This window comes from Oncorhynchus tshawytscha, linkage group LG20, assembly GCF_018296145.1.
Source record: "Oncorhynchus tshawytscha isolate Ot180627B linkage group LG20, Otsh_v2.0, whole genome shotgun sequence".
Classification (NCBI taxonomy): domain Eukaryota; kingdom Metazoa; phylum Chordata; class Actinopteri; order Salmoniformes; family Salmonidae; genus Oncorhynchus; species Oncorhynchus tshawytscha.
In genome coordinates, this window is record NC_056448.1 from 7,960,032 (window position 1) to 7,975,481 (window position 15,450).

Genomic DNA, 15,450 nt, shown 5'->3' on the forward strand with positions numbered 1-15,450 from the left:
TCCCCAAATCGTCACCTGATCTATTAGGGGGAAAACAACAAACTTGGCCTAAGTCAGCAACTAGAGGGTATTCCATCCCACTCTTAATGGGCTCCATCCTTATCCCCCCCCCCCCTTCCTCTCTTCCACATCTTTATCCCCTCCTCCGGCTTCATCCCTCTCTCCATGGGCCCAGGTGGACAGGGTGGCCCAGGTCTGCAGTAATTTTCCCCCTGACTGGTTTTAATGTAAGGGGTAATGTGAGAGGAGACAGGCTCCGCACACACACATATACACACACACACACAACTCCCCCCTGTGGGAGTCTGGGGCAAGCCGCGATCCACACACACACACACCACAGCAGTGAACGTGGTCCTCACCCTCCGCTGGTACATTACCAGCATCCCTCCATTCTCTTTATTTATTCCTCCTTCACTCCTCTGTTTTCTCCCCTGAGCCTCTCCTCTCCTCTGCCTAGAACACAGGCCTGTATCACTCCATCTCTCAGAAAGTGAGGGAGAGAGAGAGAGCAGAGGGGGGTGGGGTCATGTGAGAGAACTAGAGAGGAGAGAGGGGGGATGGAGAGAAAAGAGATGGATAGAGGGTGCATAGGAGCCAATAGGAAGCAGCTGATTATATAGGAGCACAAACACAAACATTGTTGTATATAAACACACACACACACACCGGGGGCATAGAGGCTGACCTGCTGCACAGAAACAAACACCTCAAATAACCTTCATCTTTTTTTTCTCCCAAACATCAATTGTTTACCATGAACACACACACAAGCACACACACACACACACACACACACACACACACACACACACACACACACACACACACACACACACACACACACACACACACGCACACACACACACACACACACACACACACACCAAAGCCCATTAACACAGTACTTCATTTGTAATGGATTTCCTTGCTCTGCTGTTTTGGGAGAGAGCAGAGGAGGTGGCCTGGTGGAACTGCTATAAATCACCTGCTTGTTCCCTTCCTCCACCCAACTTTCCCCCCACCCCTCCCCCTTCAGCCCCCATCAGCACGGCTACACTGGGGTTCCGTGTCCCTAACCCCCTCTCCCATCATCATACACACACGCCGGCGGATGTACCCTTCTCTTACTCCCCTCTCTCATCTCTGCCGCCTGGAATGGGGAAATCCAATTACCCTATGAAGAGAGACACATATTTAATTACACACACAACTTATATATACACACACGTAAGTAATAAGAATGTGTCTCACTGAAACACAAATATGTGTAAACAAACAAACCAACACTACTTCCTCATACACAGACAACAAAATGTAGATTCAAAGCAACGGTAAGTGTCAAGTCTGACGGTGTATCTAGCACCATTGTTCTGAGACCTGTCCAACACTTTCAGGAGACTGATCGAATGTTCCGATAGAAATACATTGTGTGGTATGATTGTCATGTAAAAATAGGCAACTGTGTTGGCTACCGCATCTGCAATGTTCTGAACGTTTTATCTCATTGAATACGTCATAGATCTACATAATATGCTTAGGGGGAGCTAGCTAGCGTCCATTTGAGATGGGGTCTAAGCAGGGACGGACATTAAGCTAGACCGCAGCTGGTACTTTTCAGAATGGGCTAGTAGAAAATGTGTTTAGCTAAAGTTTGGCTTTGACAATATCGCATGGCAAAGAATACCAGCCGGGCTAGTAGATATTGCGGTCTACTAGCCCGGCTGGCCACTGCCCAAAATCTTTCCATTCCATCCCTGGGTGTAAGTGGGCTGTATGATTGGGCAGTGACTATAGTGTGCCTTCAGTTCCCCCTGGAGGCCACAGAAAAAACAACAACCTAGAGACATCTCAGTAAACGCTCGAGTCTCTCCCCGAGAGAGAGAAGATAACACACTGGCTTCCATTGTCACACCACGCCAGCCGTGAAGGACAATAAGGTCATAAGGTCACCACATATCTTACAGTCTTAACTCAATAACAGGCTGTGTTCTGCGGCATTGAACAGACACATGAAACCGACAATGTTGAACTGGCCTTTCCACAGTCAAATAGTCGATGAACAGTTTGCATACTGCCCCATTGAAAGGCTGGTTATGGCAAACAACTCCATCACCTCAGACACCCATTACAATTTGTATACTGCCCCAACAGATCCATCTTAATTGCACTCCACACTGCCCTGACCCATTTAGATAAGAGGAATACCAGCTCAGTCGTTCAACACCATTGTCCCCTCTAAGCTCATCACCGAGCTAGGGACCCTGGGACTGAACTCTTCCCTCTGCAACTGGATCCTGGACTTCCTGACGGGCCGATCCCAGGTGGTGAGGGTAGGCAACATCCCCTCCGCCACGCGGACCTTGAACATGGTGGCCTCACAGAGGTGTGTGCTTAGTCCCCTCCTGTACTCCCTGTTCACCCACGACTGCGTGGCCATGCACGACTCCAACACCATCATCAAGTTTGCTGACGACACGACGGTGGTAGGCCTGGTCACCGGCGACGATGAGCCAACCTACAGGGAGGAGGTCAGTGACTTGGCAGTATGGTGCCAGGACAACAACCTCTCCCTGAATGTCAGTAAGACCATGGAGCTGATCGTGGACTACAGAAAATGGTGGGGAGGGGGTGAGCACGCCCCCATTGACATCGGTGAGGCAGAAGTGGAGCAGGTAGATAGCTTCAAGTTCCTCTGTGTCCAAATCACCAAGGACTTAAAATGGTCCACACGCACGACAGCGCCTCCTGGCCCTGTCGTGGAGGTTGAAATTATTTGGCATGAGCCCTGAAATCATCAAAAAGATTTACTGCTGCACCATTGAGAGCATCTTGACTGGCTGCATCACCGCTTGGTACGGCGACTGCACCGCCCTCGATCCCATGGCGCTACAGAGGGGGGCGCAGACAGTCCAGTACATCACTGGGGCCGAGCTCCTTGCCATCCAGGGCCTCTATATCAGGCGGTGTGAAGGGAAAGCCTGGAAAATTGTAAAAGACTCCAGCCACCCAAGCCATAGACTGCGATCTCTGCAACCTCTGCTGTCCGCACTGTACCGGAGCTACAAGTCTGGCACCAACAAGCTCCTGAACAGCATCTATCCCCAAGCCATAAGAGCGCTAAATAGGTACACAAACTATCTGCATTATCACACACACACACACACACACACACACACACACACACACACACACACACACACACACACACACACACACACACACACACACACACACACACACACACCATATATGCTGCTGCTACTCTGTTTATCATATATCCTGATGCCTAGTCACCTGACCACTATACAGATCTACCTCCATCCCTCCAGTAAGCCTACACATTGTATATATGGTATTGAAACTGACCCTGTATATAGCTAGCTTACTTACTTTCCCGTGTTCTTCTCATTTCTACTTCTCGTTTGTTTTTGTTTCGACTTGACTTTTTTTTTTTAAAGAAGAAGAATAATGACAGTACTACTGATATTGATTACTGCATTGTTGGGAAAGAGCAAGCAAGAAAGGCACTTCACTGTACTTGTGCACGTGACTAAAACTGTAGGGTGCTGTATTCTGCCTCTTCACAGCTGAAGCCTCACCGTAGACAGAACAGGAATGAACTCACTCAAAGCTCCAATGTACTTTACTCACGATCTCCGAGGAACACACATACTGTAATGAGACAGTATTTTGTTCACACCGCAGTGTGTTGATTTCAATATGGTGGACAGAGAAAATAACCCGCAACAGCTTGTCGAGCTCTCAAGTGTTTCTGTGACAATATTTCGGAACAAGAGTCTGCAGCCTAGGCTCCTTCACTCACTCTCTCCTTATCAGGCAGAATAAACAGCCGACTACACTGAGTGTACAAAACATCCTAATATTGAGTTGCACCCCCTTTTGCCCTCAGAACAGCCTCAATTCTTCAGGGGGATGGGACTCCTACAAGGTGTCGAAAGCATTCCACAGGGATGCTGGCCCATGTTGACTCCAATGCTTCTAACAGTTTTGTCAAGTTGGCTGGGTGTCCTTTGGGTGGTGGACCATTCTTGGTACACACGGGAAGCTGTTGAGTGTGAAAAACCCTGCAGCGTTGCAGTTCATCCCACACTCAAACCAGTGCGCCTGGCACCTACTACCAAACCCTGTTCAAAGGCAGTTCGCTCAAAGGCACATCTTGTCTTACCCATTCACCCTCTGAATGGCACACATACACAATCCATGTTGTAATTGTTACTTTAAAAAATCTCTCTTTAACATGCCCCCCTTCATCTACACTGATTAAAGTGGATTTAACAGGTAACATCAATAAGGGATCATAGCTTTCACCTGGATTCACCTGGTCAGTCTATGTCATGGAAAGAGCAGGTGTTCCTAATGTTTTGTACACACAGTGTATATTGTGTTGGATTTCAACATGATGGACCAGAGAGGCAACCGAATTGGCTGTACTCTAGTAACTCTCTCCAAGCCAAAACAATAGGAAACATACAAAGGACACAGTATTGTGTTGGATTTCAGCATGGTGAACATTAACGACCAAAAGAGAGTGCAAACATTTTTGGTTCCACAAGTGCTGTGACGGTGAGCACTTCAGACCACTCCTTGTTGCTGTGTTCATGGTATAAAAAAACCCATTTCAATACATATCAATACTAAACATTAGTATTAGCAGATGACAGCCCTGGTTTATACCCTGTCTAAAGTACGAGCACATGGTACTGTTCTAAGATCCGTTTCTGGTGACCCAAAACCTAAACTCAACCCTTATACTCAAACATATCCCAACTGACTCTGGACCAGTTTTAACAGGCAATACTTCCAGCCTTTTGGCAGGTCGAAAATCAGCATCTCTTGGTGACCAAGAGGTAAGCATTAGTGGTCACGGATTATGAATCAGAATCTCAATACTGTGGTTTAAACAAGGTACCTCCTCTCCTCATTTGCACTGATGTGGAAGCATAGTAGAGGTGAACAGGCAGTGGCTCGGGTGGTTGTTATCCTTGATGAACTTTATGGCCTTCCTGTGACATCGGGTGGTGTAGGTGTCCTGGAGGGCAGGTAGTTTGCCCCCGCTATCATCCAGAAGGCGAGGCCAGTACAGGTGCATCAAAGCTGGGACCGAGAGACTGAAGAACAGCTTCTATCTCAAGGCCATCAGACTGTTAAACAGCCACCACTAACATTGAGTGGCTGCTGCCAACACACTGACTCAACTCCAGCCACTTTAATATTGGGAATTGATGGGAATTGATCTAAAATATATCACTAGCCACTTTAAACAATGCTACTTAATATAATGTTTGCATACCCTACATTATTCATCTCATATGTATACGTATATACTGTACTCTATATCATCTACTGCATCTTTATGTAATACATGTATCACTAGCCACTTTAAACTATGCCACTTTGTTTACATACCCTACATTACTCATCTCATATGTATATACTGTACTCTATACCATCTACTGCATCTTGCCTATGCCGTTCTGTACCATCACTCATTCATATATCTTTATGTACATATTCTTTATCCCTTTACACTTGTGTGTATAAGACAGTAGTTTTGGAATTGTTAGTTAGATTACTCGTTGGTTATTACTGCATTGTCGGAACTAGAAGCACAAGCATTTCGCTACACTCGCATTAACATCTGCTAACCATGTGTATGTGACAAATACATTTGATTTGATTTGATTTTGATTTGAGGTGAAAGCCACATGGCAGACTAGGTACATACTTTCACTCTTATAGTCATTCACCTTTATTCAACTGAGGAGGAGAGGAGATGAATTAGCCACCAAGGAAAGAAGATGAGTTGAGGAAGCATCTTAAGACTTGTCAGGTGGCCCCTCAGTCCCGTGTGGGTCTAGTTAGTGGTAGTTGGGGTGATCTGTGAGGAGGAACTGCTGCTTTCTGCCTCCTGGTGGCGCTGGGCTGGAATGACACCCTCTGGCTGGAACCCTCTCTGCTCTTCTCTCTGTCTGCTTTTCTACGCACTGCACATACAGAGAAGGGTGAGAGTGATGGCAGGCAGTGTGTGTGTGTTTTTTATTTTTTTATTTCACCTTTATTTAACAGGTAGGCAAGTTGAGAACAAGTTCTCATTTACAATTGCGACCTGGCCAAGATAAAGCAAAGCAGTTTGACACATACAACGACACAGAGTTACACATGGAGTAAAACAGACATACAGTCAATAATACAGTAGAAACAAGTCTATATACGATGTGAGCAAATGAGATGAGATAAGGGAGGTAAAGGCAAAAAAAAGGCCATGGTGGCAAAGTAAATACAATATAGCAAGTAAAACACTGGAATGGTAGATTTGCAGTGGAAGAAGTAGAAGTGGAAGTAGAAATACAAAATAATGGGGTGCAAAGGAGCAAAATAAATAAATAAAATAAAATAAATACAGTAGGGAAAGAGGTAGTTGTTTGGGCTAAATTATAGGTGGGCTATGTACAGGTGCAGTAATCTGTGAGCTGCTCTGAAAGCTGGTGCTTAAAGCTAGTGAGGGAGATAAGTGTTTCCAGTTTCAGAGATTTTTGTAGTTCGTTCCAGTCATTGGCAGCAGAGAACTGGAAGGAGAGGCGGCCAAGAAAGAATTGGCTTTGGGGGTGACTAGAGAGATATACCTGCTGGAGCGCGTGCTACAGGTGGGTGATGCTATGGTGACCAGCGAGCTGAGATAAGGGGGGACTTTACTTAGCAGTGTCTTGTAGATGACATGGAGCCAGTGGGTTTGGTGACGAGTATGAAGCGAGGGCCAGCCAACGAGAGCGTATAGGTCGCAATGGTGGGTAGTATATGGGACATTGGTGACGAAAAAACGGATGGCACTGTGATAGACTGCATCCAATTTGTTGAGTAGGGTATTGGAGGCTATTTTGTAAATGACATCGCCGAAGTCAAGGATCGGTAGGATGGTCAGTTTTACAAGGGTATGTTTGGCAGCATGAGTGAAGGATGCTTTGTTGCGAAATAGGAAGCCAATTCTAGATTTAACTTTGGATTGGAGATGTTTGATGTGGGTCTGGAAGGAGAGTTTACAGTCTAACCAGACACCTAGGTATTTGTAGTTGTCCACGTATTCTAAGTCAGAGCCGTCCAGAGTAGTGATGTTGGACAGGCGGAGTTTTTCCCCACAAAAGGGCTTCATTACAGACAGAAATACTCCTCAGCATCTTGTCTTGTTGAATCAACTAGTAGAAGTCTGGAGAACTTTAGGTTGGGATGTTGAGTTGCATTGAGGACGCTGGCATCCAACGTTTGCATTTGACTGGCTTTGAGTTGAAATTACATTCCCCTCAGTTGTCTGTCTCTCTCTTTTCCTACCTTATCAGACAATGTTTTAGTAGCCTATACAGCATTAGTTTTGTATCTTATGCATGCAGGCTTGTTGCAAGTTGGAACATTTTTCTCCAATTTGAGCTCCACCCATGCTAAATATTTCATATGGTGTCAATACAATCCATACTCGGCCCTTTTTCATCGTCTTCCTGAGAGGAACTTCCCCAGATTGTTTTATTTTTAAGAACATGAGAAGCCTGGGCTTCCGAGGCTGTAGAGACATTAACCCTCTTCTCTGCCTGTCCCTACCCGAGAGACATGTACTGTTTATGGTCGAGGAAACAATGACCTATATACTATGGCTGGACTACCAGTGAGAAAGCAATATTGTTGAGGACAGGGGAAACCACAAACTCTCTTCTCTAGCTCCCTCAGCCCCTGATATTGGACATTGACTGACCTCTGGGTTCTGTGGAGGCTGTGGTGGGGTAGGAGGCGGTGGAGGAGTCTCCCATGGAGGTGTCAGCTATCCTCTGGCCAGCACACATGGCCTTCGGGGTCTGGAACACAGCCAGTGGAGCCACGTTCATCTACAACAGGCCCACAATGATCCTACAGGAGAGGGCAGGGCAGCGATTAAACTAAGAGTACGGTGTACATTCTCAGACAGAAAGACAAGGGATTGTGTTATCAGAGAAGAAGGAGAGGAGAGATGAAAGGAAGCTCCAACCTCTCTGTGTATGTCTGTGTGTGTGTCTCGGAGGGGTTTGGATAATGCAACAAAAAAAACCAGAATCACTGTCTTCATGAAGATTGACCTTCTAATTGCCAGTTCATCTTCTACTAAAAAAGGGACCGGCTGGAATATAACATCACAAACATATACTTCATAACAAAAAGAAGACCAGCATGCACTTTAAGAAGGTATAATTATATCCTGAACAAAACATCAACACATAAGATGTAGTACAAACGCTGAGGCTTTCCGGAAGCGGTATTGCTTGCGATTCCCATCAACTGATATAGCATCCATTTCCTGTGAGCAGGCAGGACAATGGAGGAGATCGCTTCCACAAAACGTGTCTATTTCAAACTGCCCGTACGTCCACTCGAGGAATGCCTTCTGGAATGTGTCGCCACATATCTTTCCACTCTAATAACATGCAAGACATACAGGGGTAGGGTGCAATGTTTATATTGGGGACAAATATTAACCACTAATTCATTCAAATTATCATTTGATTAGTATATACACACTTACCCTGGCAAAGTGCTTTGTTCTTCCATCAAGCATTCCCACAAAGGCTTGACGGGAGAATCCTGGGGCCAACACCTTTATGTCTTCAAAGGACTTGAAGAGGTCCACTGTGAAGATGGTCTGGTGAGTCACGGTGGCTGGCCAGTAGCCACTCTTTACAGGTACGTCCAGCCCCACTGTCCAATGTCTCAGACACCCGGAGCAGTTCAGAGCAGGAACGGACAGGTTGTGGCAGCCTGAGTCAGGAGTAATTATTAGGAAGTAATTCATTACATTCTTTAAAAACATGTCAATAGAAGTAAAGCCCTTAAAAAAACACATATTTACCATTTATTCCAATCACGATGTCCTGCTTGCCACTTGTCACTGTCGGGGCGCTGGAGAGGGGCAACCACACAGCTGTGGCACTGCCATGGGCAAAAAAATACAAACCAAAATGTGACAAGAATCACAAATAAATTGTTAAATATATTGGACTGTAACTACTGATGCATTGAAAATTGTGCAGCATGACTAAAAAGTGGATATTGCAGGAGGGGCTATCAGATTTTATTTGAAACACCTAAACAATAAACACACACCTTGCTCCTGGAAGGTAAGGGACCCCTCATCATCCTGATGAATTACGGAGGTTGGGGACAAGGGGCGATAAAACCCTTCAAACAGAGACTCCCTGTTGTGCAAAACCTTGGTGCTATGGGTGGCTATGTCACATGTGGTACAGAGGAGATGCCTGGGCAGGCAATCTTAGCACCATACAACCGCATCCTCCCTGTTGCAATACTGACACAGTACCTTCAGCAGAGAACATGCTGTCCCCATCACCACTGCCACGTTTGTGCACACAAGGCCTGCCTCTCTACCCAAGTCACTTTTGCAGGTCCTGTAGGTCCTGTAGGTCCTGCCTGTAGGTCAGGGGTCCTGCATCAGTCTTAAAAAAAAAAAAAAAAAAAAAAATGACAGGATTCATGAAAAAAAATGTCATACAGCTATTTTTAAGTTTGGCATGGAATTTGTTTCGCATTCTGTACCTGTATCTTGTGGGGATAGGAGCAGGAGCATGGCTACTGCAAGAGGATGGGTACAGGTAATGGAAACTATTAAATCCAACTGTGTTTTCTGTATATAATGTAACCTAAAGGCATTAGTATAACTGTGTTTTTTGGGAGTAGAAACCAGAAACCAGAATCCAGATATACAGATATACGGTGCATTCGGAAACAATTCAGACCCATTCCCTTGTTCCACATTTTGTTACGTTACCGCCTAATTTTAAAATGGATTAAATGCACCTTTTCCCCTCATCAACCTACACACAATATCCCGTAATGACAAAGCGAAAGCAGGTTGTTCAACATTTTTGCAAATGTATTAAAAACAAAAAAACCAGAAATACCTTATTTACATAAGTATTCAGACCCTTTGCTATGAGACTCGAAATTGAGATCAGGTGCATCCTGTTTCCATTGATCATCCTTGACATGTTTCTGCAACCTGATTGGAGTCCACCTGTGGTAAATTCAATTCGTTAGAGCTATAAGTCTCTATAAGGCCCCACAGTTGACAGTGCATGTCAGACCAAAAACCAAGCCATGAGGTCAAAGGCATTGTCCGTGGAGCTCCGACAGAGGATTGTGTCGAGGCACAGATCTGGGTAAGGGTACCAAATAATTTCTGCAGCATTGAAGGTCCCCAAGAACACAGTGGCCTCATTCTTAAAATGAAGAAGTTTGGAACCACCAAGACTCTTCCTAGAGCTGGCCGCCCGGCCAAACTGAGCCATCGGGGGAGAAGGGCCTTGGTCAGGGAGGTGACCAAGAACCCGATGGTCATTCTGACAGAGCTCCAGAGTCCTTCCAGAATGACAACCATCTCTCCAGCACTCCCCCAATCAGGCCTTCATGGTAGAGTGGCTAGAAGGAAGCCACTCCTCAGCCCGCTTCGAGTTTGCCAAAAGACACCTAAATGACTTTCAGACCATGAGAAATAAGATTCTCTGGTCTGATGAAACCAAGATTGAAGTCTTTGACCTGAATGCCAAACGTCACGGCTGGAAGAAACCTGGCACCATCTCTACAGTGAAGCATGGTGGTGGCAGCATCATACTGTGGGGATGTTTTCCAGCGGCAGGGACTGGGAGACTAGTCAGGATCGTGGGAAACATGAACGGAGAAAAGTACAGAAAGATCCTTGATGAAAACCTGCTCCAGAGCTCTCAGGACTTCAGACTGGGGTGAAGGTTCACCTTTCAACAGGACAATGACCATAAGCACACAGCCAAGACAATGCAGGAGTGGCTTTGAGACAAGGCTCTGAATGTCCTTGAGTGCCCCAGCCAGAGCCCAGACTTGAACCCGATCTAATATTTCTGGAGAGACCTGACAATAGCTGTGCAGCGACATTACCCATCCAACCTGACAGAGCTTCTCCAGCAGAGAAGAGCTGGAGAAACTCCCCAAATGCAGGTGTGCCAAGCTTGTAGCATCATACCCAAGAAGACTCATAGCTGTAATTTCTGCCAATGGTGCTTCAACAAATTACTGAGTAAAGGGTCTGAATACTTATGTAAATGTGATATGTTTTTAATTTTCATAAATTTGCAAAAATTTCTACAAACCTGTTTTTGCTTTGTCATTATGGGGTATTGTGTGTAGATTGATGAGGGGGAAAATCAATTTTAGAATAAGGCTGCATATGGAACATATGGAAAAAGTCAAGGGGTTTGGATATATTCCGAATGCCCTGTATGTCATAAAATGATGATACACTGTAGGTCATTATATTAGACATGTTAGACATGTCATTAAATTACATGTACATAACTATGTGGTTTTAATGTACATTAGCAGTGGTTCTTCTTAATTTGAGAGTAATATAACACTTTGAATCTATTGTCAATACATGCAACCTAAGAGTTCATGCCTGCAAGACAGAGGCTTAGGTTACATTCAATCGGTCTGAGGATTTGAAAGTTTTATAGCACCACTTTGTACTTAATCCCACATTGAAATGAAAGCCAGTGAGACAGCTAAAAACTGCATTTAGTACTAGTTAGAAATGTCCTAACAAGGTAGTCATGCTGCCTGACAGTTGAACGATGCTAGCCTTGATGAGGCCCTTACTCTCTTGGGGTTGTTGTGTGTAGTGTGATTTCCTTTGGGTCACACGACCTGGCTTCAAGCCTACCCCAGGTTAACACCCCCTCCTACCATTTGCTACTCTGATGCGCAGTAGTAGGGTCAAAGCACGTCCTGTTAAGGCGTGAGGGATTTGTGATAGAGAAGCACAGGTTGTGTTTTCTGAATCGAGGGAGCAGTGTAACGATCCTAGCATTGATAAATCTGTTAAGAAATCCCCCAAGGGAGATCTCAGTCTGGACATCACCCTTGGGGTACATTGTGGATGGCTGATTTTCATTACTGTGGGGACAGTGTTATGTTGTGCAAAAGCAAAGCCCCCACAGTTAACACTCAAACGTTTTTGTTATCGATCTGCTTTAATTCATTAAATCACAGGTGAGTAATGCTGGCATTACTTTTTATGAAGTGTATTTGAATATTCACATGTACACAATTGGTATACAGACAGCAAAAAGATAATTATAGTTTAACATGTGCAGACACCAGCCTAGTTTATTTATGGCCTGTATTGTCCCATAGAAATATGATTAATATTTCTATGGGTTACATACAGGCAATAAATGAACTAACTACACCATCGAATATCTAATTAAAATGCTAAATAGTTTCTTCTGTTTATTACATGTTATGTATTATATGCAGAGTAATTTCTTATTTTAAGTTGGGTGAGGTATCAACACAACCACTGACGTCTACTAAGAACAAACAAAACACGTCAGTTACCGTACCCTGCAAATCATTATCTGAAGAAACTCAAAAAAAATACAATAGCATTAACTGTAGTTTTTGTGTTGAGCAAACAGAAACAGTTTTACATTTATTTTGGCATTGTCTACATGGAAAGCAAATGTGGCAAGATATTTATAGTTTTACAATTGTTAATATTCTTGATGACTTTTGTTTATTATGTGAGAATATGCTGCTAGGTTTCCTTAACTATAATAAGGGCAACTGTAATAAGGTCAAAGAAAACAAATTTGACCTCTTAAATCTAATTGTGCTAATGGAAAAATGTAACATTCATAAATGTAAATTCACTAATAACAAAAACACTCTCCTTGTTTTCTATAAGGAGTCTGAGCTGTACATTAAGACCATACTACATTCTTCCAATAAGAAACCTGTTAAAACAAGGCCTTTGTATAATCTGTCATTTGTTGTACCCCCTAGCACATGTTATGATTGTCTGTTTGTGTCAATTCCGGTACTACGGAATCATGGGAGATTAAGTTTCACAGTCCGTCACTCATGAAATGAATTGCTCAATAATTCATTAAAAAAATATGTTAATGTGCTTCCACAACTGATATTGTGTTTTTACATAATTAATAACAGCGAGTAGGTAGCTAAAAAGGCCCAATGTTCACTGGCTCATGGCGGGAACCAAAAAGCATACATCCTCCACATACAACACCTGTTCTGCCAGTCACATTCTGTTAAAGGTCCCCAAGCGTGCACATCCCTGGGTCGCTCTTCTTTTCACTTCTGGAACCCCCCCCCAAAAAAAAACACTCAAATTGGACAGTTTTATCTCCATCTCTTCATTCAAAGACTCAATCATGGACACTCTTGCTGACAGTTGTGGCTGCTTCACGTGATGCATTGTTGTCTCTACCTTGCCTTTGTGCTGTTGTCTGTGCCCAATACTGTTTGTACCATGTTTTGTGATGCTGCCATGTTGTACTGCTACCATGTTGTTGTCATGTGGTGTTGCTACCATGCTGTGTTGTCATGGTGTGTGTTTTGTCCTATACATACAGTATATACACAGTGGCAACTTCAGCATGTAAATCCTGGTGGGGCAAAATAAAAAAAGGTGGGGTGCAAGCCAGCAAAGCCACAACACTAAACAATACATTCATTGCACTATACCACTGCTACACCTGGCTATCAGCAGAGCCTTGTCTGACAGCAAAACAGTTCATTCAGCCTCATTTACTGCCTTTTTTTGAAACATAGCTGATATGGCTGACTTGCTTAAACAAATGCGGTTTCTACTGACAAGTGAGACGTGCAAACTATGGCACAAAGGGACGACAAGAGGATAAGAGTGAGCTAGAATGGACGTAGTCAATATCATTATTTGTTCAGCACTTTTGAAATGTACAGCGACAGAATTCAAATCATGGGCCATTCTTACAGTGTACACCAAGTCAGAACTGCAGGATAAATAAAGGGGGCATATAAGCAGCCAATGAAAGCTCTTACAATATTCAATAATTACATTTCTCAAAAACAAGTTAGAGCCTACATGTGCACCAGCAAGTCAGAACAGTATGTGAAATTAAGAGGTGAATATAGGCTAAAGTATTAGGGTGAGGTACATGGGCTACTAACAGCTTACTACACAACATACATGTAGTATTACTTTCTTAGCTACAGTGTACATATCTCCCTGGCATATTACATCATTTATATAGCAGCATACAAGACATGTTTGGACTCACCTTGTTGCGCTGTACTCACTTGAACAGGAAGGTGGCGTGTTTTGTCATCAAATGTTGTCATCAAAGTCTGGCATTCTCTGGATTTATTGTGCTTTCAAGACAACTAGGAACTCTGAAAAAAATACGGTTGAATCATGATGACGTCAGTGATCTTCAGGGCGTAGCTCTAGAAAGAGACTAGAGTTCCCGATTTACAATTCCAAGTTAGATAAAAGTTCAAAACGTGTTTTCCCAGTCGTAGCTCGTTTTTGCCAGAGTTCTCAGATGTCTTGAACTCACTAAAGTCAGATTTTGCAGTTACGAGTTAATAGTTGTTTTGAGCACGGCACAAATCACCCTTCATTGACTGCATGGCCAATGTTGAATGTTAATAATTTTAAAATAGGAAAAGAGACCCTTAATCTTAGACTTGGGACCACACAGCCACTCCACTGAATAGCAGGCTAAAAATGTACTTGCAATGCTTGCAGTTAGCCACTGATTCCTTCCAAACCACTCATTGTTGAATTTCCAACTTGTTGTGTAATGTTTATGTCTAATGGCCGATGTGCACGATACGTTTTATCTATAATTTCTCTTTATTATTTATCTTCATATGACAAGGATTAAAAAGGATTTGCCAGTAGATTGTCGACTTGATTCATGATGATTGATGACTGCTAGCTAAGATTTTGAAAGTACTATGTTGACATGATCAGTCCAATCAAAGCTACTGTAGACATAACGTGATTTGACGTCATTTTATCTGTGGCCAATGACCTTGAGCCTTATTTGATAGGCACTTCTAATGTAACTCTATGGCAGCACCCAAGGGGCTAGAATTTTAGAGCTCTACCCTTAGACTTGGCAGTGACGTAGTGTCCCCATGAGTGACAGAACACTGAGCCAATCACTGCACAATGCTCCGTATTTTCTGCTGGCTTGCCCCACCACCACAGAAAGAGCTAGGTTGAAACACCTGCATTTTGGAGCTGCCTTACTCAAGAAAACAAAAAGGAGACCATGTTTGGCTTTATGATATGTTTAAATGTTTTACATTGTTTGCAGACTGATATGTGACACGTATTAATGGCAAAATAACATGGAAAGCAGGCAACCCCCCTCACAAAAAAAAAAAAAACGTTTTTTATTTTTTTATCCCGTCCCCGCAGGAGGCCTTTTGGTAGGCGGTCATTGTAAATAAGAAGTTGTTCTTAATTGACTTGCCTAGTTAAAATGTAAAAAATAAAAAATACAAGATACTGTTGTCCAGAGCAAATAAATATCAGGTCCTGTCTACAAGATAAACCAATATACATAACTG